At 43.3% G+C, this 26,901-nt stretch overlaps 1 long non-coding RNA gene across 2 annotated transcripts in view; it reads left to right on the top strand.

Annotated features, from left to right (window-relative positions):
- Window positions 1-2,284: 2,284 nt before the first annotated feature.
- The window catches only part of LOC140628381 (uncharacterized), a 30,258-nt gene continuing 5,641 nt past the window's right edge, over window positions 2,285-26,901 (top strand). The window contains exons 1-3 of one of the 2 annotated variants that reach the window (XR_012026640.1): window positions 2,285-2,487; window positions 3,985-4,098; window positions 6,036-6,144. This is a non-coding gene — a long non-coding RNA (uncharacterized lncRNA). Of the gene's footprint in view, window positions 2,488-3,984; window positions 4,099-6,035; window positions 6,145-26,901 lie in introns of those variants that run through there. The other variant, XR_012026641.1, reaches the window with a different exon arrangement.

Here is a 26,901-nt window from a genome sequence, read left to right as displayed (position 1 = left end):
TGCAGGCACGACCGCTGCAGCCCTCTTCACTGTCATTCTGGGTGTGCTGGGCGGCATGCACCTTGTCCTACCCCTTTCTGTCCTGCCCGGCTAGAAGCAGGCACCAGCTTCCCTGCTCACACCAGCCTCCAAAGTCCCAACCGTCCCTCACAGTGCTCTGATGTGTGCCCTAGGATGGGTTTGCAGATTCTCCCCTTTAGCGAGTATCCAGCTGGAGGAGGGGGGAGTGATCTGTGCCTCCTCCTCCTTTTCATCTTTTTTTTTTTTTTTTTTTTTTTTTTGGTAACAGCTTTGCTGAGATACCATACAGTTCACTCATTTAAAGTGTACAGTTTAGTGGCTTTTAATATGTTCACAGACTTGGGCAACCATTACCACACTCAATTTTAGAACATTTTCATCACCCTAAAAAGAAACCCTATACTGCTTAGCCATCATGCCTCCAATCCTCCCACCATTCCCTCCCCTCAGCCCCTGGCAACCGCTAATCTGTTTTCTATCTTTATGGAGTTGCCTTTTCTGGCCATTTCATGTAACTGTAATTGCACAATATGTGGTCCTTTGTGTCTGGCTTCTTGCACTTAACATCACATTGTCAAGGCGTATCCATGTTGCAGTGAGTTTCAGTACTTCATCCCTTCTTACAGCTGAACAATATTCTGTTGCGTGGATGTACCACGTTTTATTTATTCCTTCATCTGCTGATGGGCATTTCGTTTGTTTCTACTTTGGGGCTGCTATGAACAATGCTGCTGTGAACATTCACGTACAAGTTCTGTGTGAGCCCATGTTTTCATTTCTCTTGGGTGTACACCGAGGAGTGGAGTTGCTGGGTCATGTGGTAACTCGGGGTCTCACCTTTGAGGGACTGCTGGACTGTTTTCCAAAGAGGCTGTGCCATCTTACATTCCCAGTAGCAGTGTGTGAGTGTTCTAGTCGCTTCACTTCCTTGTCAATACTTGTCATCGCCTTTCTTTTGGATTAGAGCCGCCCAACGTGACATGGTGTCTCACTGTGGTTTTGCAGTCCGGGCTTCCTGCAGGCCCTCCTTCACCTTGCTCAGGTGGAAGTGATGGAGGACCCACTTACCACTCTGTGCTCCCACACAGGCTGCTTACCCCATGACTTCTGGGCTCATTCCCAGGAGTCAACTTATAGAGGCTGGAGGGCCTTGTGCCTCTCCCACCCTGGGCTGTGATGATTGACAGGAGTGGGGCCCATGCTGTGGAGGTGACCGGTCCCAGCAGTTCATGGCTCTCTTCAGAATGTGGAGCTACTTGCTACTTCTGTGTCCTCAGCCTTAGGCCCGAGGTTCCATCCCAAATCCTCTAGCTTGTAAAAGAACAAATACAACCCTGTAAAATTCGTATCACAACTGTTTTGACCTCTGATGAATGGAGGTTTGGCCAAGAATAGCGAGCTGTTGGGGGGGGGGGGGCTGGTCTTCCGGTTTATCCGAGGCTCACAGAGAATGCAAATGGCCTTCGCCTGGCTGCGTGGGTCGGATGGGGTCACGTCGGCGGGCACCGAGAGGACGCAGAAAGGTCGGAACACATTTGGTTAAAAGGAATTGAAGGCAAAGATAAGTGAGGGGATCACCAGAGAGCCACGCGCTGCTATAAACGGATTGACGTCTTCTGACACAGAAAAATGACGATCTGAGAGGATTTAGACAAATGCAGACAGAATCGCTGAGCAATCGCTGGTAATTCTGAGGAATTGTGGGAAGAGGGGAGCTCAGAGCCCGGAAAGGGGACAGTGTCCGAATTTCCCAAAAACTCTGACCTCAGACTGGTAATGGAATTCACTGAAACCTTCTAGAATGAGTTATTAAGTGGAGTGGTTCCTGGGTACTCAGACGGGGAAGGCGGGGTGGCTATAGCGGGCCGCGTGGCGGGGTCAGGGAGGGCCGAGCTCCCGCCGAGGCTCTGCCCCCGGCTTGGGTCCCCGCTGCCACCGGCTTTCCAAAATCCCATTTCCTGAGGAGATGGGGGATCACCGACTGGATGAGAACCAGTTGGGGTTGGTGTGCATGTGGAAGTGGCCGAACAGCCCTCCCCGGGCAGCGCTAATTAATGGCAACTCAAAAGCCGACCTCCAGTAAAACTACCAGCGACTGGAGTAATGAGGCTGGCACGAGTGTCCGGCACTTCCTGGCTCCTTCCGATTTGCCGGGCATTGCCGGCAACGCTTTACGTATATTGACCTAGTAACCTCACAATCGCTCCACGAGATAGGAGCTGTTATTAGGCCTGGGCTTACAGATGTGGAAAGTGAGGCTTTGAGCAATTAAATCACTTGTCTAAGGCCGCACAGTAAGTGATGGAGCTGCCACTTGAACCCAGAGCCTGTCCTCTCAGCAAGCGTGCTCAGTCCTGCTGAGGATGAGGGTATGGGTTAGGAGACAGATTCAGGATTCCGCCAGAGAAATCCTGGCTCCGGGAAGTAGTATTTTACTTTTCCCATGCTACGTCGCTGTTCTTTGGGGTATGTAATTCAAAAGGGATTGGGGTGTGAGTTGGCCGGTACATGATGTAGCCACCTGGGGCCCAACCCCTGGTACCTAATGCTCAGGCACTTCAGTTCATCCCTATTTGCCCAGCTTGGGTGCTTCTTCCCCGGTAGGAGGGTAGGGGGAAAAACCTGAGTATGGAGTCAGATCAGGCAGGTTTGTGTATGAACTTAGTTCAGTGCCCCCCTTTCCCAGGAGCTGTCTTTTCTTAAAACTTATCCCTGATTGTGCAGTGAAATGTTATGACCCATATTTGAGATATCTACCTGCAAATGGCCGTATTTTGGGGGTCTTTCTCTGAGCCCACTGAATTCTCTCCACAAAGGCCCCATCACTGGTGCCCAGGTGGGAACTATTTTTCTTCAGCCTTTTATATCAGTCCTTCTCAGACTTTATGTCTTTTAAAGATTTATTTTTTTTTAGAGAGAGACAGAGAGAGAATGCACAAGCCAGGGGGAGGGGAAGGGAGAGAGGGAAAGAGAGAGAGTCTTTCAAGCAGACTCCACACTGAGTAAGCAGCCCAACCCGGGGCTTGATCCCACAACCCATGAGATCATGACCTGAGCCAAAACCAAGAGTCAGGCACTTAACCCAGTGAGCCACCCAGGGGCCTCAGTGCTTCTGAGACTTTAATGCGCATGGGAATTCCTGGGAATCTTAAAATTCAGGTTCCAATTCAGTAGGTCTGGGAGGGGCCTGACTCTGCATTCCTAACAAGCACCTGGTGGATGCTGATACCTCGAGTCAGTGGACCCACTTCAGGGAGCAAGATTCCACATCACTCTTGAGAGCACTGAGCCTATTAGCAGCTCAAAAATGCTTAGTAACTTGTAAATTTATCTGGATATGTCTCCAATTTAAGAACATTAGTCATCAGTTACCAGGTTATGGAAAGCACTATAAAATATAAGATGGATTTTTGTGGGGGATTATTTAGGGGAAAATAATACTTTATTTGCAATTCAGAGCAAGATTTAACTGACCTTCTGCCTTTAGTCATTTGAGGGTTCAAAGATGACTGGGCTCGTTTGAAGAATCAAAATGTTACCATTACATAGATGGCCAACCCAGGACTTAATTCTCATGACAAAGATGGAAAGACAAGCATGGCAGAAATTGACTATTCACATGATGAGTCAGTGGTGAGGGAAACCCACAAGGATGATGTCGTCAACTCTTCTCAGTTTATATTTACTACAGAATGTATAGTTTTTTCTTTCCAATACTATCTTCCATCTTAAAAAAATGAATCTTTTATCAAGACTTTCCTTCCCTCTTTGTCACTCTGGAGGTTATGAAAAATATTCTTGCTTTTTAACTAAAAATCTTTACAACACAAGATCTAAATTTGGTTTTTCAGATTTTTTTCTGTTAGAAAAGTTATAAATATTCTCATTTTCTACATTTTGCACAACATTTTTATCCCTTCTAAAATTAGTCAGTCTACCTCTCTACCCCCCCCCCCCCCTTAGAGTAAGAAGAATGAAATGAGCCATGTCAACATTCTAAAGCCTGGGGAAACATGCCAGAAATGAAGGTCTGTGGAGACTGATGGAAGAGAAAAATGCACAGAGACAGCACCCAGTGTAAGTCAATTCTCCATTTCTAGATTTTTAAAAAAGCAAACCCATTTTAGAGCGAGGATAGGAGGGGGAATTAAGAATGTATAGCCAATGATTAGGTTTGAAGCTCTCTCTTGTTGATATTTTATTTTTATGTTTGGACACTATGTGTAGTGTGCCAAGAGGATATGTCTAGCTTTTCATTGACCTCACTGACTTGTATTTCCTATCAGTGGCCCCAGTGAGTTCACATCTGAACATTAATTATAACTTTAGGAAGGCAGGAACATCCACAAGCAGCAAAATGCTAGACCTGGATGCAGTAGTACATCCCTGACAAGCTCTGTTATTTAATATCCCTTTGCCTTATGAGATCAAATTTCTGCTCTGGTGTAGAGATTTCTGTAAAAGGTCAGTTCTGATATTGGAAGGGAACATTTAATCAAAAATAGTATGTAAAAAGATAATGCAGAGATTATATCAAATAATAACCTTTATTCTCTCTGACATAAACCAACTATTACCAAGAATATTGAAACTCAAAGCTTCTGTGTGTTGAGTCATATTTAGAGAATTAATATTAGCTATAAAGTAGCTATTACACAGAATATTATAATGCAAAACCATTGTGTTATATTTATAGAATTAGTATCATCCATGGAAAAAATAACTTTTTTGTATTATTAAAGTTAGCAGATGCTCTTGTTTCATTCAAGGCAATGCATCATTTAGTTATTATTCATGCTGTTGGTAAAACTGTCACTGAATTTTTAAATATATCTCATTTAAGTTCAGCTGCATTATGTTTTTATTTTAGAAGAAAAAAAGAAACACAAAAGTACAGTAAACATTTTATCTTAAATGATAAAATTCTCAAGTATTGTTAACATAAAACCATGCAAAAATTAGTTGTCTATGTCGTTTTTCAACAACTTATTAGGATATAGAGAATTAATAATATAGAATAATCTGGAAAAATTGAAGGAATCATAATGATTTTAGTAAGAACTAATAGGCACCAGTGTTGTGTGATATTTTGCAGGATAACAATTGGGTAATTCACACTTGAGTATGTTGTTGTTACGCACAAGGTAGTCCATGGCAATCAATCCCAATCCCCACACCATGCTTCTTCCTTGCAGTTAACTGCCTCAGGACCCCTCCTGCCTCAGCTTTTCCAATCAGCCCTCTTTCTTTGTACACTCCCATCTGGTCCTTTCCCAGGTAGATGCAGAAGCCTGCTTGAATCCCATATTAGCCAGAGTGGTTACAGGCATGTGCTTTGATGGTAGCTACTCTGGGTTCAAATCCCAGCTCTGCCACTTTCCAGATGTGTTCTCCATACCTGGGCTAACAGTACCTGATTGTCAGGGTGGTTGTGCAAATCAAATGAGATAAGGTATGGAGAGTGCTTGTGGGTGCGCAGTATGCCTACATTCAGCAATGCCACTTCCTGTTTCTCTTCTCATTTGCTGTAGTCCCGTACATTCTCCCCATCTGGCACTACCCACATCTTCTGCACCCTCTTGGTTTCACAACAGTTTCCATCAGTGGGTGCGTAATCAGAGCCTTGAAATGGCCTCTACAAAATCCTGCAGTTAGGCCTATAATGGGACATGTGGGTGGTTCAAGGGGTCGCAAGTTCTGGAAGCTTCACAGTGAGTTCTACTAGGGAAGGGGCCATGTATTCTTCATCCCCAACACAATCCCTGTGCCTGGAATGCAGCCAGCAGGTGCTGAATAAATGTTCATGGAATAAATCCAGTGCTGCCTCCTGCCATCAGGGGTTCCAGACTGGGCTGGAGGAGGGAATAGAGGAGGGCATTCAGTTGTGTAAATGAGTACTTCTAGGGGAATTTACCTCAGGACTCAAAAATATTTCACTTGCTAATCATCTCCGCAGTTTACATTGTGCTTTCACATTCGGTACTTAAGATTTTACTCCAATCTACTCTCCACAGAGCCTTCAGAGTAATTTTTCTTAGATGAACCTAAACTTGGCATTTTCCTGCTTGAAATCTTTTAGAGCTGGCTGGCTGACTTCGGATAGAATTTCAACTTCTTCCCAGGGTAGGCTCAGTCCTTTTTTTTTTTTTTTTTTAAGATTTATTTATTTGGGGGAGAGAGAGAGAGAGAGTGGGGAAGAGGAGCAGAGGGAGAGAAGCTCAAGCAGGCCCCCCACTGAGTGCAGAGCCTGCCAAGGAGCTCTGTCTTCTGACTCTGAGATCATGATCTGAGCCAAAATCAAGAGTCCAGTGCTTAATTGACCGAGCCATGCAGGCGCCCCAAGCTCAGTCCTTCTATACATAATTTCTGCTCTTCCTTTTGTTGTCCCCTGCCCTCTCTTCTTCTTAGACATAGGGAACCCTCCAAACATATAGACCCCCTTGCTAGCCCTGCTTTCACATGGGCATCTCTGCCTTCTGTTTATGATGTTCCCTCTGTCTAGAATATACCCTCATCTACCTAGGCCACAATGTCCATCTATCAGTCAAACTCAAAATAATTTATTGGGCTATGGTATTGGTGATGGAAGTGTGAGGCACAATTGGCTGAGGCTATAGGGACAGGAGATGTGTTTAGAACATCTGTATCCCGGACATGGGAAAGCCATGGAAATGGTTGGACTTAGGGTTAACTAGGAACTTGGTAGTCAAGGTGGAAGCAGTTTGAGGCTTAGGAAATGTTTTTTCTCTTTTCTTTTTTTTTAAAGATTTATTTATTTGAGACACAGAGAGAGAGAGAGAGAGAGCAAGCGAGCAGTGGGGAGGGGCAGAGAGAGTCTTAAGCAGACCCCACTGAGCACAGAGCCTGACGCTGGGCTCCATCTCATGACCCTGAGATCACGACCTGAGCCGAAGCCAAGAGTCAGATGCTTAACCCCTTAACCAATTGTGCCACCCAGGTACACCCAAGGGAATGTTTTGGATAGGCCTGCTTCTTTATACCCAAGGCTAGCAGTCCCAATGTGGAAGTCAAGTTGGTATGAGGGGCAATACATACATGTTACCTTAGTTTGGATTCCCTCAGAAACTGACCTTGAGACAAGGATTTGAGTACAATTAGTTTGTGTGGGAGGTGATCCCAGGAAGCGCTGGTAGGGAAGTACTAAGAGGGGCAGTGAAGGAAAAGAAGCCTGTAGAGGAGATGTTATTGAACAGCATACTGCTGTGGGGCTCAGTGTACATGGTAGTCAAATTGTACATGGTGACCAGAGATGAGACAGGTAGAACCAAGGAGACACCAGTCTCAAAGACAGCAGGCCCTAGAAAGTGCAGATAAACAGCAATGAGGAGGCACTGGGGTGGTTCCTTATGAAGATTATGGCTGAGAAGCAGGGGAATAAGTGTCAGAGCACTGAGTCAGGTAGGTCATGGGAGTTCTGGGCCTGACTCCCTTCTCTACGGTGTTCTATCTGTGAGTGCCTGGCTATACTATTGGACCCTTCAGTATCTCAGTTTCCTCACAAGGAAAATCTATCTTACCTGCTTACAGATGATAGGAACAAGTGAAATGATTTATAAGAAGCTCTTTGAAACCTGCGTGGCATCATAGAATTGTCAAAGGGATCAAGATGGTGAGGAACAAATTGGGAAGAAGTTTAATTCTAAAACAATTTTTTAGTCTCCAGCTAAGGGGCTTCACATGATTTCCATGAAGGCAAAAGCCAAGGTCAGGTGACCAACCGAGCTTGAACACTGAGTTATAAACATCTGGCTCTGGTAGGAGGTGTGTAGAGAGGGCACAGAATTTGCTTCTGGCAGCAAGGAACAGAGTGTTGGTACTGCCATTGAGACCAGCAAAGGCCACTGTGAACGACACTGTGTGACAGGTGACCCCAGTCTCCTGGAGTAAGGGTGCTGGGGTGAAGTGGGAGATGAGGATCTCAGATTTTTTTAATGAGGACTTGTATCCTGAAAGGAGTGCGTATAATCCAAACTCTATTACTTTTCATTTACATCCTGCAAATCAGTCATCCCAATTACACTTCTCTCGCAAGGCATCGACTAGATACGAAATTTCCCCTGAAGCACTGCAAGGCTGCTGAGGTCATCCTTGCAGTGGCTCTTGCTGAGTATACTTGCTCCTGGTGTCATTGTGAACTGTCACAAAGGGAGGTAAGAGAGTGGCTGCCATTTCCCTTAGGATATCTATTATCCTTTTCCTCAAGGGATCTTGATAACGGTGTAGTTTTTGGTGAACACTGTTTAATGGAAGGCATTTTGTGAGAGCCTTGAAAAATATAAAGGCTTGACTGGATGGTTTAGCCCCTACACTGGAATTTTCCAAATGTGGAGCAAGAGTACTGGTAAGAAAACCAATGAATGAGCTAATAAGGGAAGATGTTGCCTGTGATAACAGAGAATGTAAGAATGCCATTTTATTAGAGTCAAGTGAGATAAAAAACATCAAAGTGGGTCTATCTGGGAAGCCCCCCATTCTTGGAATAGGAAGGACGTAGCTAGTGTTTTACAAATAATCTCTCTCTCTCTCTCTCTCTCTCTCTCTCTCTCTCTCTTTAAGAGCTTTTAAGGGAACCCAAACTAAGACAGTGGTGGACATATGTTCTTTCGGGCATCTTTTATTAAACGAGTCTCCTGTATTTGGGGAATTCTCACGTTAGGTTCCCATGCCCCACATTGCTTTCTCAGCTGCCCTTGTCACTCGGGCACAGGTGTTTGTCCTAAACTCTGCCAATCAGATGCACCCACATGAGACTCTGATTCAGGAGACAGCAGGGTGAGAAAGGTATTACACAAAATTATTGTTCAGGTGAGGGTGGCAGAGGACGATGGAAAGGCATTGAGCCGTGAAGGCCATAGCATCCCATCCAGCATAGCCATGGTATGAGCCCCGGATGACTGTACCCCGCCGTGATGGCAGCAGCAATATAGCAAGATCTTTACCAGAGCAATCCAGTAGTATGATTTGGGTGTTGTTCCTGGACATATAGCCTCCAAGCTGATCCTCCCAATGTTCTCTGAGCCACCAAATACTGTATAATACATGTTCATGGGCCTAAACTAGCTCAAGTGCCAGGGCAGAAGCCAGCTCCTCAGCAGACCCCTTCTTCCCAGCAGAATGGGCACTACATTTCCCAGCCTCCTTTGCTGTTGGGTGTGCCATATATCTGAGTTCTGGCAATGGACACGAGTGGAGGTGATGTACCACTTTCAGGTCCCACCCATAAAAACCTCCCAGGCATGGTCCGGCAGCTTTTTTCATCTCTGCCAGCTGGATGCAGAGCATGATGTGGCACAAAACCCCAAGGGAAAAGGAACCTGGGTCCTGAATAAGCACTCAGAAGAAGACCACCTATCACTGGAGAGCACCCACTTCAGGATTCCCGGGAGTGATATATAGGTTTCTATTGTGTTATTCTCCTGAGAGGCTGGAGGTTCTCTGTTCCAGCAGCCAGCATTGCCCTAATGATACAATTGGCTTCTCTTGTTTGCAACAGAACCGAAACACGCGATGGCAAATTCAGGACACCCAAGGCCTTCAGTAAGCTGGAGAACAGAGAACAAAGGGAGGTGGAGCAGCAGATGAGACTGGGGAGAGAAGCAGAGGCCAGGGGAAGGGACAAAGCCTGATGGGTTTGCTTTAGTAACTGCGAACTCCCACACCACCAACCTCCAGAGAGAGCCCTAGGAAAGGCGCAGAACACGCTTAGTGTATCCAGAGCGATTATTCCTCCTCAACTATTGATTATGCTTCTTGGCCGAATACATTAGGATAGCCTTGGAGGAGTGGATGTCGCTTCAGGGAGAAGCCCCAGAAACAAATAATGAATGGGTGGCTAAGATAAGCGAAGTAAGGATACATTTTAATGTGAAGAAAAAGAAACCTCCAAGGAAACTTCTCCGGCCTTGTGAGGGAAGGCCTAAGTTAATGACATAAAGGGATGCCAGAGGGGCCCTCCCACGTAGTTAGGGACGGACAGGGAGGAGAGGCGCCAAGTGGGTTTGCTAAATGCAGGCATTCCTATAGGTACCCAACTGTGAAATTAGACGAGGATAGTGCTTAAAATAAGCTAGAATTGCATGACAGGGAGTTAGGAAATCTGGGTACGTCAACCCAGTCTTACTTCCCTGCGCTCTGGGAGATGTATAGGCAGTACTAAAGAACAGAAAAGGCTAGTATTCACCAAATAAAATCATGCTGTTTGGAGGCTCTGACTTAGAAGCCCAGCATAGATACCTAGAGTTCCAACTTTCGATTGCCGTGAGCTACTGCATTTTCATTTGGCAAAATCCAATACCTTCTGCTTGTCTCAGAAAATAATAGGCACAGCTATATGTCTTGTGTTTTCCCTTTTACAGAATTCATCATTTTCGTAATTCTTTCCTTAATGTCTATATTTCCTGACAGAGTGAGAGCTTTCTGAGGACATTGGTCTACAGAGTTGTTTTATTTATAGTCATCCCTGGCACATGCCACCTAGCACATAGGAGACATTCAATAAATGTTGCCTAAATGAACAAACAAAAGGTACAAAACACAAATAACATATGTATAACAAGAAAGGTGTAGTTAAAGGATAATGGATAAATAGGAAAAGGGGAAGTTATATTCAATCAGGAAGGCTATCAAGGGGGTACATTTAAATTGTCGGAAGGGTGAGGAGGATTTAAAGCTCTGAAGATGAGAGTGCAGAAAAGGAGTGGTGGCAGCAGTACAAGGAAATTCTTTCAAGTGAAGGAGCAGCAAAAGCAGAAATGGAGTTTGGGTGGCTCAGTGGTTGAGCGTCTGCCTTTGGCTCAAGTCGTGATCCTGGGGTCCTGGATCGAGTCCTGCATCGCGCTCCACTTGAGGAGCCTGCTTCTCCCTCTGCCTGTGTTTCTGCATCTCTCTCTCTGTGTCTCTCACGAATAAGCAAATCAAATCTTAAAAAAAAAAAAAAAAAAAAGCAGACCCTGGAAACATGGAATCAGGTACAGGCAGCTTATTTAGGAGATGGTCCCAGGAAGCAGGAAGAACCAGTTGCATGATTATCCCTGTGGGCAACTGGGACCCAATGCCTCTGAGGACCCTTTTGTCTCAGAAATGTCTTCCCAGTGTTGGGGGATGCTGGAACATTTATCCCCTCTCATTCCCCATTGGCTGAGAGGTTTTCTTGAGGACAGTAACTGCATCCGCCCCACCTCAGTTGTGCTTCTGGACTGCCCTGGGAGTCCTGGAAAATGTTTTGGAAAAAGCTTCGGGAAAAGTCCCAAGACAAACAAAGCAGAGGGGCATGGAAGCTCATGAGGTGGCATGCTCGTAGCATGCACGGTAACTGTCTACACAGCTGAAGCGGACATCAGAGGTGGGCTGAGGAGACATGGAGCAGAGCACAAAAAGTGTCTGCCACAGTCACCTCTTCTTGGCCTCTGGGTGTTTGCATATTGTTGCCTGCTATGTACCAGACCCTGCAACAGGCCCTGCACACATAATACAGAACAAAACTGTGTAGTCCTACCTCTCATGAAACTTAGAGCCAGTGAAGGAGAGAAATGTTAAATACATAACACATTAATTACAAATTATATTATTGCCACAAGCAAACGGAATGCTGTGGTGGGGAGTGAGGGCAATATGATAAAGATGGGCCAATTATGCAGGGCTTTGCAGAAAGTATTAAAAATTTTGCTTTTTTCCCCTAAGCAGTATTGGCAACCACTGAAAGAGTTTTAATTGAGGGAACGGCACGCTGTCAATCCTCATTATTCATAGGTTCCATGTTTTCTACTTCCAATGGGGCCCAACATTTATTCGTAACCCCCAAATCAATACTCTCAGCACTTCATTGGTCCTTTGTGCATATGCGCAGAGTGGCAAAAAGTGTGAGCTGCCTGCTGTGTTCCCGGTGAAGGTCACATAAGGCAACACTCTGCCTTCTTGTTCCAGCCCTCATACTGCAAACAATGACTTTTTTTTTCAGTATATTTAGTGCTGTGTTTTTAATATTTCTGTGATTTGGGGGCGGTTGGTGATTTTGTTGTTTAAAATAGCTCCCAAGCCAGTGCTGAGGTATTGTCCAGTGTCCCTAAGTGCAAAAGGCTATGATATGCTTTATGATGAAACTATGTGTGCCAGATAAGCTTCACTCGGGCACGAGTTATAGTGCTATTGGCCGTGAGACTAATGTTAATGAATCAACAATCAATAAGATATCTTATTGATTATCTTATATCAATAAGATAAGATGTCTTTCAACATAAACACACATAAAACAAGGTTATGTATTGATTGGTTGATGAAAATGTGACCAGGGGCTCACAGGAACCTAAGTCTGGATTTCCCCTAGGAGCAATGCTTCAGTATTTGCCAACCCAGGGTTCACAGTAACTTTGAGAACATAACCACTGTGTGGGGCACCTGGGTGGTTCAGCTGGTTAAGCCCCTGACTCTTGATTTCAGCTCAGGTCATGATCTCAGGGCACGTGCGATTGAGCTCCGTGTTGGGCTCCGCACTGGGCATGGAACCTGCTTAGATTCTCTCTCTCCCTCTGCCTCTCCCCATCTTCCCCTCGCCTCTCTCCCTCTCTTAAAAAAAGATTCTCTCTCTCTCTCTCTGCTCTCTCTGTCTCTAGATTAAAAAAAAAAAGAACATAACCACTGTGAAGTACAAGAATCGACTGTATCTGGTTATGCTGTGAAGGAGGTTCCTCTGGTTGCTCTGCGGAGGACAGATGGGAAACCAGCAAGAGTGTAAAAGCAGAAGTAAGTTGTAAGTTCACTGCAATCATCCAGGTGGAAGATGATGGTCATGTGGGCCAAAATGGTGGCAGGGGAAATGGAGAGTGGTGAATTCTTTCTAGATACATCATGAAGGTAGACAAGTCATGACTTGGTGATGGACTGAATTGAGAGGAGGACAGGAAGTGGATGGAGGTAAGCAGAGAGATGTGTTAGTTATGAATGACTTTCAGGTTTTCAGCTTGAGCCAGGAGCTCTCTGCTAAAAGAGCAAAGTTTGAGAAAGTTTGGAATTACACTAGATTTGGAAGGAAAGATTCAGGTGTCCTTTTTGGTGATGCCGTCAACTTCTAGGCCCTTAGAGTGTGAAGAGAAACTAAAGTTTATGGAAGGGGCCATCAAATAAATTGATACTTTCAGTATAAGTGTTACAAGCTAACATAGAGGAATGCGCCGGAATGTCCGACGGCAGAGAGAACAGGCACCTGACCCAGGCAGTGTTCAGAGACAGCTTCCCGGGTGATCTGGCACCTGAGCTGAGACTTAGAGGATGAATTCTAGTTGTTCAGCTGAGTGTGGGAAAGATGTTCCAGAGGTAGCATGTTTATATGTATTGCTGTAAGGCCTCTCAACTGTTCTTCTTGGATTTCTCCTCTTAATTAATTCCACACCCCACTAGCTGATAAATGCACAGCTACTACCCCTCTGTTTGGAAACTTTGGAAATCCATTCCTGACATTCATAGTCCTCTCAGGCCCAGTGTCACAGACCATTCTAGCCCTCTCGCCTGTGATCAGCATATGAAGGTGCAGCATGGCACTCCTAAGGATTGGTGATATTCATAAAGCAAACAAGAAAGGCAGTGGTGTTGCAGAAATCTGATCAGAAGGCTGGTGTCAGGAAGGGGCACCTGCCATGGATGCGTCAGGCTAGCACACCTTGATGAGACCACCTGTCGGATCATCTCCCAGACTGCCTTTCTCTGGAAGAATAAATCAAAAACTCCGGATGACTTAAGTGGGAACTGGTGTAATAAAAAGATCTGGGGCAGCTCACAATATGTCTCCAGGACGCTGGACTCTAGTTCTGTGGACCCTGGGTGCCACGTCTGGGGCTGTCAGACAGTGGTCACTGCCTCCTCTGCCCTGGAACCCGGATTGCAGCTGCCACTGTCCTTGCTGCTGCAGCCACCACCACCAAAATGGATTCCCACTGTCCCTGCTTCTTTGTTTTAGCTGTCTCTCAACTGCAAGTCTGGGAAGAGCGCATGCAATTGTTAAAGTAGTCTCAGACGGGCAAGTAATGTGAAAGAATAAGTGTAATAAGACATTATCCACCTTGAGGCATCTTTTCTCCATAGCCAAACCTATTTCCTTCAAAAAATAAATGGCACAGCTTGGTCTACATACTGTCACATGATCTCTAAGGCCCTTTTTGCCTCTGAGACCTATGATTTGCTCATGTTCTATAGCTAACTACTTTTTCAGTGGGGGATTTATTCTCCAGGGCAAGGCCATTACAAAATATATGGACATCTTTCTTGGTTCATTTACTTCTCAATTTTATGCCACCAATTTTTGTTTCAAACTGGAATGGAAGGGCAAAATCCACATTTCTTCAGAGCAGCAGACTGCATTAACTTAATGTCTCAGTATTATGAGACAGCCAAAGGGCTGTGTCAAAGATATTTAGTTGTTTTTACTCTCATAATTACACTGGTTTTAGCAAGATGGGTGTGATTTCCCAGGCACTCTATTACAGTTGGGAATATGAAACTGCCTTTCAAAATTGCTAAAAGCACCTCAGTGTATCTGCAATATGATAATGCTAATCCTAGCTTGACATAAATGCTAGTTTTATGGCTGCATACTCTGTAAAAAGTGTATTTTAGCCTGAAGAAAATGCCAGTGTTCAGATAGTTTTGACTTTATTTTGTCTCTCTTGGTCTGTAATAATCATGTTTAATTTTGACACGTTTAGTTAGACATCTTGAAACCCTAAATGCTCTGTTACAGTAAAAGAACTTGGAGCTGAACTGAAATTTCAGTAATTTGTTGAAGAATTGTGTAACCTACGGGGAAAATTTAGTCCTATGCACACTGTCACTTAATTATATCAAAATGTAAAAATCACTGTCACATTTCTATTTAGACCTTCAGTGGAGGATGAAGTAATAGAATTCTAAAATCTCTGCTTTGGTAAGGATTGTTCATGTTCATCTTTTGCAGTGTTGCATTGAATTATTATTAGATTTTCTGTGAAAAAAGGGTGGTTGTGAGGTCAAAGAAGTCTGAGCAATTCTACATTCTGTCTCTCTTGGGGGGATTCATAGTGCATGTTAATACTTTAAGGGACCAATAAGGTTTTTTTTTCATTTTTTAAAGATTTTATTTATTTATTTATTCATGAGAGACAGAGAGAGAGAGGCAGAGAGAGAAGCAGGCTCCATGCAGGGAACCCGTCGTGGGACTCGATCCCTGGTCTCCAGTATCACACCCTGGACTGAAGGCGGCACTAAACCGCTGAGCCACCGGGGCTGCCTGGAACCAATAAGTTTTGTGGTAAAGAAAGCTGTTTAACTTTGTAGTGTGCTTCTTAAATTTGATCATAAAATTTGTCTTTTTGCAAAATCATTTTGACATAATGAGATAAAGGTTCCACACAGTTTGGGATGCTTAGGTGGCTCAGTTGGTTAAGTGACTGACTGGATTTCAGCTCAGGTCATGATCTCAGGGTTGTAAGATTGAGCCCTGCATCAGGTTCCATGCCTAGCATGGTCTGCTTGGGATTCTCTCTTTCTCTCACCCTCTCCCCGTCCCTGCCCTTGGTTCCTGCTCTCTCTATCTCTATTTAAAAAAAAAAAAGTTCCATACGGTTTGGGAAACACATCTATCATAGCCACCTACCCCATTCGTAACATTCTATTTTTTTTAAGATTTTACTTATTACTTATTTACTCATGAGAGGCACAGAGAGAGAGACAGAGACAAAGGCAGAGGGAGAAGCAGGCTCCCTGTGGGGAGCCCGATGTGGGACTCAACCCCAGGACCCCAGGATCACAACCTGAGCCAAAGGCAGACGCTCAACCATTGAGCCACCCAGGTGACCGCCCCCCTCTTCATACATTCTTGTCATATATATGGTCATCCATGCTTTGTCTGGTGGCTACCTCGGCAAATTCAAATGAAGCATTAAACGAATAGATCTTGGTACCGAGGTGAGCACAGTGACTCATTATTACATTGGGGCCTCCAAAGAGAGAACTCAGCTGAACTGCTAAGTTACAAAGGAATAACTTGATGAGCTTTAAAACATAAAGTGAGCAGCTTATCCATACAACTTTCATCAGACTATCTTACAGTCAAACATCATTAGTCAAGAATGCCTTGAGAAATCCTTGAGTATTGAATACTGCCCTTAAGCTGTCATCTCATATTGTTAGAACTTTCCTTTCTTCTGGAACTACTACTGTACTGCCCATAGTTAGAGTGGATATACATCAGTCATGTGCTACAATACTGTGCTTCTTTCAATATCAGTCAAGAGGCATTTTCATAGGTTTGTAGCCACGGGGTGATGGTTGCCATCATCTGTCATATTTGGAAATGGAAGGTGTGGCGCTACTCTATGATTTTTGCATTGTGACCAACCCCTCTCAGTTCTGGGAAATGACTCAGGCCTGGCCAGTCAATGCAATCCTTCCCTCTTACCACAGTGATTGATTCAGCAAGGAGCAAGTGACTCAAGGCAAGCCAATGAAACTTGACTCTGGATTTTGTGTTTGGGGAGATAATTCTCCATAGATCTTTCACTTTTCTGCACATCTTGCAAGTGAGTCACTGAATGCCCTTTATGCCTATCTTTTCAAAGAGTTTTTTTTTGGTAATGTTTTTATTTAAATTTCAGTTAGTGTAATACAATGTAGTATTAGTTTCAGGTGTTTCCTTTTCGTTTAGGCCTTTTTAATGAAAACATTAAATAAATATTAAATGATTTTCCAGTAATTATTTTTTTATATGCACTAAAGAGTAATCTTCAAAGAGGGACAAATCTTAGGTTCAAATGGCACATTTTTCTAATAGTAAACTGCAGCCATTATGTGCCCCACCAAAGCCTGTGCTTTTCCCCCACCCTAGAACCCTTAGGCTCAGCAGCGCAAAGACTTTGAACAATCAATTAACTTTTGTGTGCTTTAGTTGCCTGGCTGACACAGTGAGGATTAATAAGAGTAGCCACCTCACAGGCTTGTGGTGATCAAATGAGTTGCTACATGGGAAGTGTTTAGGGGGTGGGAAGGGGTAAAGGGAGGGAGCAGAGGGCAGAAGGGGCAGAGTGAAGGATTTCAGAGAACCTTGTTCACTGGGAGACGATCCCTCCCACCTACCAGCTTCCTTTTTCTTCTTCTCACTCCCACTCAACAGAGAAAAACAAGCAGAAAATAACTTTATCCATCCTTTTGATCATTTCTCTCAGATCACCATCCTGGGTCCCCGGCTCTAGGTTTCTCTTTTCTTTGTCGTTAATATTCACAACTTTGTTCTGGTCTTTAGTTTTCTTTTCTGTTTAGATATCAACTTATTGTTGTTGTTGTTGTTTTTTAATGGAGGCTTTACCTCTCCTCCATTCCTGACTTCCAAGACTCACAAGAACACAACAGTCTAAAACATATTTCCACATGGCTTCCTCCCACATAATTTTGACCCTTTAGTGAAAAAAAAGAAAGAAAAGAAAAAAAAATCGTCTGAAGCTTAAACAACATTGAAACAGATACTTCTTTAGACTTAAAAAAAATCAACCCTTAAAATACGCAAGTGCGTATTTTGCCCTCCTTAATTTATTTCTTAATAGTTTAATATCAATCTTATTAGCAGCCACTGATTTGAATGAAAATCTTGCTCAAGTCACTGTTCCCTTGGCGTCGTACCCCTTGGGTTTGGCTTTTTTTTTTTTTTTTTTTTTTGGTCTCGGCTTTGGACTCTTCTTCAAGAGGGTAGGGGCAGATTGAGGGGGGAAAGGGCAAGGGGATGGGGATGGGAGGGGCATTCCTGTGGCTCATTCTCATTGCTTGCTGCTCCGCTTCCTGGAAAGATGTTCATTTTGCTAATCTACCAGTGAGACAACAGAGCTCTTGTTCTCCTGTTCACGCCAGTTTCATTCTATGAGGGATTTGAGATGATTGTCTCCTTAATGCTGCCGCAGACACTCTGGGAACAATGGGAGAATCTGGGCTGGAACCAGTCTTTCTTATCTAGTGATGAGTATATGTCAAAAACAAGAATGAAAACAAAGGTGAGCGACGCTGTCATGAACACTTAATAACATGGCTTGGCCGGACTCCAGCTCTTTCATCTCAGGACCCCTTCACACAATGGAGGACCCCAAAGAGCTATTGTTTATGTGAGCTATAACTATCAGTATGTACCATATAAAATATTAAAACAGATATTTAAAATTAATTCATTCTGAGATAATATTAATAAACTATTACACGTTATGATAAATAACATTTTTAAAAATATAAATTACTTTTTCAAAACAAAAAGCATTCCCTGAGAAAGTAGCATTGTTTTTACAATTTTGCAAATCTTTTTAATGTCTGGCTTAAGAGAAGATGCATGGATTATCATATCTGCTTCTGTGATATCATATCATACATCATGTAGCTTCTGGCAAAACTCCACTGCACATTTGGAGGGAATGAAAGGGGAAAAGATAATGTCTTAGTGTTATTGTGAAAATAATTTTGGCCTTACAGGCCCCCTGAAATGGTCTTGGGGACCCTCAGGGATCTCTGGGCTCCACTGTGAGAATGGCTAATGCAGATGAACTTACTTTTATTTATTTTATTTTATTTTAAAGATTTTATTTATTTATTCATGAGAGACACAGAGAGGGAGGCAGAGACATAGGCAGAAGGAGAAGAAGGCTCCCCATAGGGAGCCTGATGCGGGACTAGATCCCAGGCCCCCAGGATCACGACCTGAGCCAAAGGCAGATGCTCAACCACTGAGCCACCCAGGTGCCCGACAGACTTATTTTTAAAGTGACCTCAGGCAGTTAAAAGTCACAAAGGAACAAAAGGATGGTACAAAAGGCAAAACCAGATTCTGTATGATTAAGAAGGAAATGATTTTCTTTTCTAGGTGACTTTGAGAAATAAGATTTTGAGTAAATCAAATATAGGGAAAGCTAGATCATCACTGTCCCATAGAACTTTCTGCAATGCTGGGAGTGTTCGCATCTGTGTTGTGCGATACCGCAGCCACAGCCACAAGTGGCTAGTGAGCACTTGAAATGAGGTTAGTGAGGTAGAGAAATGGCATTTAAAATCCTACTGTTTGACTTAAATTTAATCTGAAATGGCACTAGGCCACGTGGCTAGTGGCTACCATACTGGACGGCACAGTTCTAGACAGAGGGACTGCCTGGAGGAAGCCACTTCTTCAAAGGAGCGAGAAATTTTCCTGTTGGAAAGAGACACCATTTCGTTTTGGAAGAAAGAAGCCTCCACTCCCAAGTGACCTTAAGGAAAGGGTCAGGGAGATGAAAATGAGGTTACAGATGGCTTTTCCGGGTGGTGGTTGCCACTCTGCTTTTCACAAGGGAGTTTGTGATTGCTGGAACATGGGGTAATTTTTAACTACTATTGCAGGACACTGTCACTTCCCAGGGTATGCTCTTCCGTCGCAATCGCCTGCACAATGTTGCTTGAGATGATTTGAGTCCTTCAGGGACACCAGGATCGGGCCATCTCCAGAGGGTGCTTGCTCCCACCCTGAAGGTGGTGATCCTGATTGGAAGGAGGTACTCTTCTTGCTTCACCCTGGTCCTGACATTGGCCTTGGAGAGATGTGTAAGGGAGATCAAGGGGTAGGACACTGAACAGGCCCGGGGGTGTTGTCTTGAACACACAAGGGGCTCAGTAAGGGTTAGCTTTGTTGTTTCTCAGGGATGAGGAGCCTGGAAAGCAGGAGGTGGAGCTGGAGTTGGTGCACTGGCTGCTGGTGAAGTTTTTGGGCTGTGAAAGGCCCCAGGCTGCAGTCCTCCTTCTGGATCCCAGAACAGGACATTCCCGGGACAAGGGGGTGTGCAGCAAGCTAAGGCGTGTGCCTGCGAGTGGGGTCTCGGGTTCCTCATCTACGAAATGAAAGGCTTTGGAGATCAGTGACCCACCCACATCCAGGTGCGAAAAGATGTTCCTCTGCGCCACAGTGCCACCACCCATGAAAACCACTGAACTAGATGAACACTGTAAGTCCTTCTAGAAAAGAACAGGGTTAGCGTGTGGATCGTTGGCAAAGAACTGCAGCAGTTCTTTTGCCGTTTGAACACACTTGTGGGCGATTAAAGTGAGCTGGAATAATTACCGTGTGGTTTTAATCCGTGTAGACACAGCCAATAAAGGTAAATCACAAAATGACCTGCCCTTTTTCGTCGGGGTAACAATTACCCTTAATCTAGGTCTTGATAGAATAAGGACCTGCATGGGAATGTCAGCAAGGGGAATGGAGAGGAAGTGCGTTGGAGAGGATCCAGAGAAGAGCAGAGGGTATGGAGATCCGCTGCAGAGGGAAAGGAGAGGCAGGAGGCAAAGGTGAGGGAGGGCCGTGGCTCTCCAACTGTGGCTTCCTGGACTGGCAGCAGAGTATCACCTGGCACCTTGTGAGAAATCATTGAGCCCTTCTCTATTTACTGAATCAGAAACTCTAGGGCTGGGGCCCAGAGATCTGTTTTAAAAAGCTTCCCATGTGATTCTGATGTACACTGAAGGTTGGCAATCCCTGGTGATGTGGGTGCTGTCGGTGCCCCACCCATACCCCCGTTCCCAGGCTGTGCACCCCTCTGCCAGCTGCCAGGAATACTGGCTGCAGATGCACCTGTTGCTGAATGGGAGCCACTGTCCTGAGAGGTTACAACCCTCTGCCCCTTGCCCCAGAGCCCAGAATCTGATTTTGGGGTACAAAAAGCTGGCCCCTTAGTCTTGAGAAGGGACAATTTGTGGTGTGATTTATGCTCTGAATTTCACCTGAGGCCCCATCTTTGCTTCTCTCCTTTCCCTGCCCTATTCTGCGTCCCCCACTTCCTAACAGGCCTAGAGCAGTTTTTCACTCAACCATAAGCATCTGAATCCCTGTCTCAGGCTCTGCTTCTAGGCAAAGCAGATGGCTCTAATGTTGGGAAGCTGAGAAAAGGCTCCCATGATGGCAATGAATATGTAGAGAATACATGACTTATAATCACACAGTCTGATGTTGAGTTTAAAAAAATTGTTTTTTTTACAGTAATACATTTACATGTTTCAAAAATCAAAAGGCATAAAATGGTATGTGGTAAAAAAAAGTCTCTCTCTTAAGCCATTCCCTGTCTGCCCATTTACAGGTCACCACAGTGGTTAGTTAATCAGTATTATTTCAGGGACTTAAAATGCATATACAAGCAAATACAGATTTATATTTTTTCTCCTGTCCCTTTGCCACAAAGGATAGATTTCTATATATGGTGCTCTGTATTTTGCCTCTCTCCCCTTTACACTATATTTTGAAAGACTTCCCATACATGTACATAGAGAGCATTCTCATTTGGTTTTTATAGGATTCCATTGTAGGGACATACCATGGTTTTATAACCAGCACCCCTGTTCATAGCCATTTAGGTTATTTTCAATCTTTGGCTTCCATCTGAATTTTGAAAACTACTGAGCCACACAAAGTTGCCTGTACAAGTGTGATTCTCTACATTGTGGGTGTCCTACATTTTTAGTAGTCAGGTGTTCAGGAGGGACAACACTCCTTTTCTAGGGGTCATGTTAAAAATATGAGGGTTGTATTATGGAGGGATTTCCCCTTTACAAAAACTCTATGTATGAAATGATATTTGGAAAAATAGCACATAACTTAAGAGGTGATGATTTCCTTTTAAAAATGCTTCATTTAATAAGTTTACCCAACTGCTCCTTTAAATGGAGAGTTGCTAAGTCTTAAAAATATGATTTAATCCTACAAAAATTTAAATTACCTTCATCTTTGTAGAAACACATCTAGTGTATTAAATAAAGCAAGCTGCTCCTATGTTGTTTTATATTTATCACATACTGTATATGGAATTCACAAAGACCATTGGGGCATTAATATTCTTGTGCTGAAATTTTGTTACGGTGAATGGGTATTGGTTAGGGTTTGGCAGTCCCCCTGTTGAGTAAACATTTTTGTCAAAATGGCACTTATTTTTATGAAATTCAATCTGAAATGATCCTTGGGGATCTTGAAAGATGTAGCTCACTTCTTAGAACCTAGCTTTGGAAAATTTTTGCTTGGCATTGTAGATATTTTATTTTTAATCTGAAAAATCTTTTTAACTCTCTTTACCAGTTTTCTCCTTCATTTATTAGAATCCTATAGGTAAGATAATAATTAACATTGTCTCCAAGAAAAAAAAAAGGAGGAATTCTGAATTTTCAAAAAACGGATTTCCTAGAAATCAAACTTTTGTTTCTCCAGTGGTTGAGGGATGCCTAATTAAATTAAAGCTACTCTTGTGACAAGTAATTTTCTATGTGTTTTCTCTGTTTTGATATATCAGACCTATATGGCATAAATTACCATTTCATGTTCAAAATTTGTTGTTTTCGTTCACTTAAAGTAACACTTTACTGTTAATTCCACCAATGTTACACCTAAACAGATTGCAAATACAGAGAAGTGTTACCAATACTGTTTCCACAGAGCAGGGAAGTTGCAAAATGTTAATTGAATGGAAGGATTTGGTTTTTATACATGAGTGGGTATTATCTCAGTTATCTCAAAGATCGGGATTTAAAAATCCTCAGCCCTAAGGACGCACTATTATCCTCTGAAGATGCAAACTAAAAATAGTAGTTGTTGCCACTTGGGTATATACAGGTAAGCAAGGCGAAGAGGTGGGAGAGCGGAGAGAGCGATCCAGCCGATCGAGCAAGTGAGCTCTTATTACGCTGGGAAGGAATTTGAACTGAAAGGGCACTTTCTCAATTTCCGGATGAGCCCACAGAAATGACAGACAGTGAAGAGTCAAAGACATTTTTGAGCAGGATTTTGTGGCCAAACATGGAAAACAGGGAAAGCATTTCATGTTTTATCCATGTGCTTGGTTGTGCCAATATTGGCTGAATGTTGCATAACAACACAGTAGCTGTGCTTACCGCAGCTGTCGTTTAAGGAATGTGGCAGATTTGCCTGACTTAAAAAATCTTCCAGCAAAAATTCCATTTTTACTTTAGGAATTTTACTTAGGAATTGAGAAGAAGGCTCAGAAGAATGCAGAGTGGAATGCTTGCTGCTATTTACTTGTCCTGTCCATCCTCCCTGATATTTGGGCTAGGGGAGGGCACACCGCGGAGAAATCACCAGGGGCTTGACAGGGGTCATGGGGGGGGTGTGGGGGTGTGGGCTGGGGGGTGGGGTATTCCTGTTCCACCACAGGGTTACGGTGTGTGAGGCCGATGGGCGAATAGAATCAACTCTGCGGGAGCTGGGGAGGGAGGCTCTTGCCCCAAAACAAGACGAAGTACAGAAACCAGGCCATCTACCTAATAAGGAGTTAGGAAGCCAGTGGCGGGAAAGCCAGACAACAGGAATCTGGGAGCCTGAGTGTACTTTTTATGCAGTTTCCTTGCGGGTTTTCTCCTTTCTCTCCCTTCCTTCACCGCCTCCTTTCACCAGATGACCTGGTGTGGAACTCTGAAAATCTAAGAGCTCACCCATCTGGAATGTTAAGAGGCAGCATCTAGATAAGAGGGTTTGGATTACACGAGAGAAACAGGGCTGCTTTTTCTTTTTTTCTTTCTTTTTTTTTTTAACCTTTTATCATTTTGGGTTTTAAAAAGAAATTGTAAAATACACATAATGTCAATCTACCATTTTAACCATTTTTAAGTAGACGGTTCTGTGCTTTTAAGAACATTCGCATGGCTGTGTAACCATGACCACCATGCATTTCCAGAACTTTTTCAAATCTTCCCAAACTGTAACTCTGTCCCCATTAAACCCTCACTGCCCATTCCCCCTGCCCCCAGCCCCTGCTGGCCACCTGGCACTTTGTGTCTCCAGGTACTTCATGTAAGTGGCCTCTTTTTGAGAGCATCAAGGTCCTACGTGGCCCTCTTTGCTGGGTGCTTGCCTGCTGGGGCCTCTCATTTGAATGAGACACTACTGCATACTACTAGTGACTGGGACAGACAGGAGGGTGTCTTTCTAGTCAGGCACATGCTCAGTGAGGACTCAGGGCACAGTGACATGTGCACGCATGCCCATGCACATGGCCAGGGGCGGGGACAGGAGGAAGCTGCCATTTTATTTATTTATTTAATTTTATTTTTTAAAGATTTCATTTATTTATTCATGAGAGACACAGAGAGAGAGAGAGAGAGAGGCAGAGACATAGGCAGAGGGAGAAGCAGGCTCCTTCCAGGGAGCCCGATGCGGAACTCGATCCCAAGACCCCAGCATCACGACTTGAGCTGAAGGCAGGCGCTCAACCACTGAGCCATCCAGGTGCCCCGGATGCTGCCATTTTAGACTGAACTTTGGGAGGAGAGTCTCTGTACTTCAGTTGTCCACTGGTAGACAGAGGAAGTTGAATTTTAAAAGCTGTTTAATGAGGGAATGGTGAGGGCTGGGCAAACATGATTAGTCACAGAGCTCCGGGCCTAGGTTATTTATTCTCTGGAGAAGCCCAGGGCTTGTGAGTGGAATGGATTGCTGACTGGGAAGCTGAGTAAATTTGACCAAGAGGCCTAAACCTAGGGGGAGACTGGTCTCTTTCTGAGCTCTATTGACACTGAATAGAAATGTGGGCTTAATTCCAATTTGTTTCCTAGCAAAATAAATACACAAATATCAAGGGAACTTCCTTGTTTTCAGAAAGAGGAAAGAGTCGAAGTTATTATAAGTATGAAAGGCAAATGAAAAGGAGATGAGTGGTTTTGAGGATACGATAAAAATATCTTGGTAGGCAGTTCCACGTAAGTGTAAAAGGATACTCTGAAATCTTTCCTGGCTGCAAGGGCAAGCAGCAGTGGATTACATTCCCCAGAAAGGTTGTGGGTGTGATTATATTCAGGGATATGCTGGGCTTGGACACCAGACCGAATCACAACATAAACATTAGAAATAACGCCTTTGTTTTTGCAAAAATCACGACAAATTCGTCTCTCTTAAAATGCCAACATTATGTTAAAATCTAGATCCAAATATGCATGTAAATATTTATGGAGTAGATGAGTGAACAGTATATATCCTCAAGAACTATAAAGAGTTCCCCGTTTAAAGACACCCTATGCATCTTAAGACACAGCCACAAATTCCCGGGTCCTACACTATTTAGCTCCCGGCCCTCACCGCTGCATTTGCTTTAATTTGGGGCTTACGATGGTGGACCCCTTCTCATTAGGAGCTGAACTGTTAGATCCAACGTTGTGCGCTTTCAAGCAGAGAACAGTCTGCCCGTGGGCAGTGTCTATCCGTCACTTCGTTTTTTTTTTTTTTAATTTATTTTTTATTGGTGTTCAATTTACTAACATACAGAATAACCCCCAGTGCCCGTCACCTGTCACTTCGTATAACAAACCAGACATTTTAAAAGTGAACTGAAAACTCAAGGTAGGCCCTTTGAAACTTCCCATTTCTTGTAGCAGTTTTGATCATTTAGTATTTATTTAATGGTTTCATGTCCCAATTCTAAAAAAATAACACATGTGTATTGTAGAAATTGTAGGTATACAGAGAGGTGTAACAACAGCAACAAAATCACAGGACTGGTGATCTACTCTTCAGAGATAAAATATTGTTCTATTCTGATGGTTCTTCTCCAGTCTAGTTTGCTATATATATATATATATATATATATATATATATATATATATATATATAAAATGGAGATAGGCAGTTTTTCATCTTCCTTTTTCATGTAACATTTCATCATAAGCATTTTTCTCAGCCATTAAAGATTTTTTCAAACATGGTTATGATAATGGCTGCATGAATTCATCCAGTGGCCACACCGTACTTTAACTATTCCCCTTGGTGTCAGACATTTAGGTTCTTTCAAGCTTTTGTTATCAGAGATGGCTCTTTGATGAGCTTTTGTTTTCTACTGATCTTTGACCTTCTAGGGTCAGAATCCCAAGGACTGGGAATGAAGACTTTTTAAAGTTCTTAAACATTGTACTACATTCCATTCCCTCAGTTACACTGTTCGCCAGCAGAGCAGGAGAGTGGCTGTTAGTTTTGTCTTTAACATAGAGTAAGCACAAGAATGTGAAAACAAACTTTTCCGCTTGGGTAGGTGTAAAATGATTATCTTAGGGTTGTTTGAATTTGTATTTCTTTGATTGCTTAGCCTGAAACACTTGAATATGCTAATTGGTTATTTGTGTTTCTCTTGAAAATTGTTCGTGTCCTTTGCCCAGTTTTTTTCTATTTGTTTGTTTGCCTTTTTTATGCTTGATAAGAGGTTTTTTTTTTTGATGCTAAAAATAGTTTTTTTGTCACCAGTAGAACCAATAGAAAACTCCAAAGGAAAACAGATGTTCATAACAGCAGTACAAATTCGAAAGCTCCTGGGAGGATTTTATGAAGAAAAGTTTTAAACTTTATTGAAGGACCTGAATACATGGAAAGTTTGCTACATTTATACTTAGGAGGCCTCAGTAGTCTATAGTTGCAAATTTTCCCCTTAGTAAGTTATAAATTCAGTATAATTAACAAAAATCTCCACAGGATTATTCTGAGAACTCAACAACTGGTTCTTAAATTAATATGAAACAATGACAGCACACATAAATCTTAAATAATTTTGAAGAGAACAAAAGATGGCAGTGGGGGAGGGAGAGACCCATTCTACCAGCAATCAAGGCATATTTCAAAATTCCAACAATCGGAAACAAATGGTATTTTGAAACAGGAAGGGACAAACTAATATAAGAAACAGAGGAGAGACCCCGCCCCCTCTAAAAAGAGTCAGTGATGTATAAACTGGCTTGCTTCACAAATGAATTGGGAAAAGACCAACCATATTCGATAAACAGTTGGGACAATTGGTTCTCCATATGGGAAAATGGGAAAATTAGATCCCTACATCATATCCCAAAATAAACTTTGCTACATTGAAG

The sequence above is a fragment of the Canis lupus genome, chromosome X (genome assembly GCF_048164855.1).
Source record: "Canis lupus baileyi chromosome X, mCanLup2.hap1, whole genome shotgun sequence".
In the NCBI taxonomy this organism is placed as follows: domain Eukaryota; kingdom Metazoa; phylum Chordata; class Mammalia; order Carnivora; family Canidae; genus Canis; species Canis lupus.
This window is presented reverse-complemented; position numbering and strand designations above follow the sequence as displayed.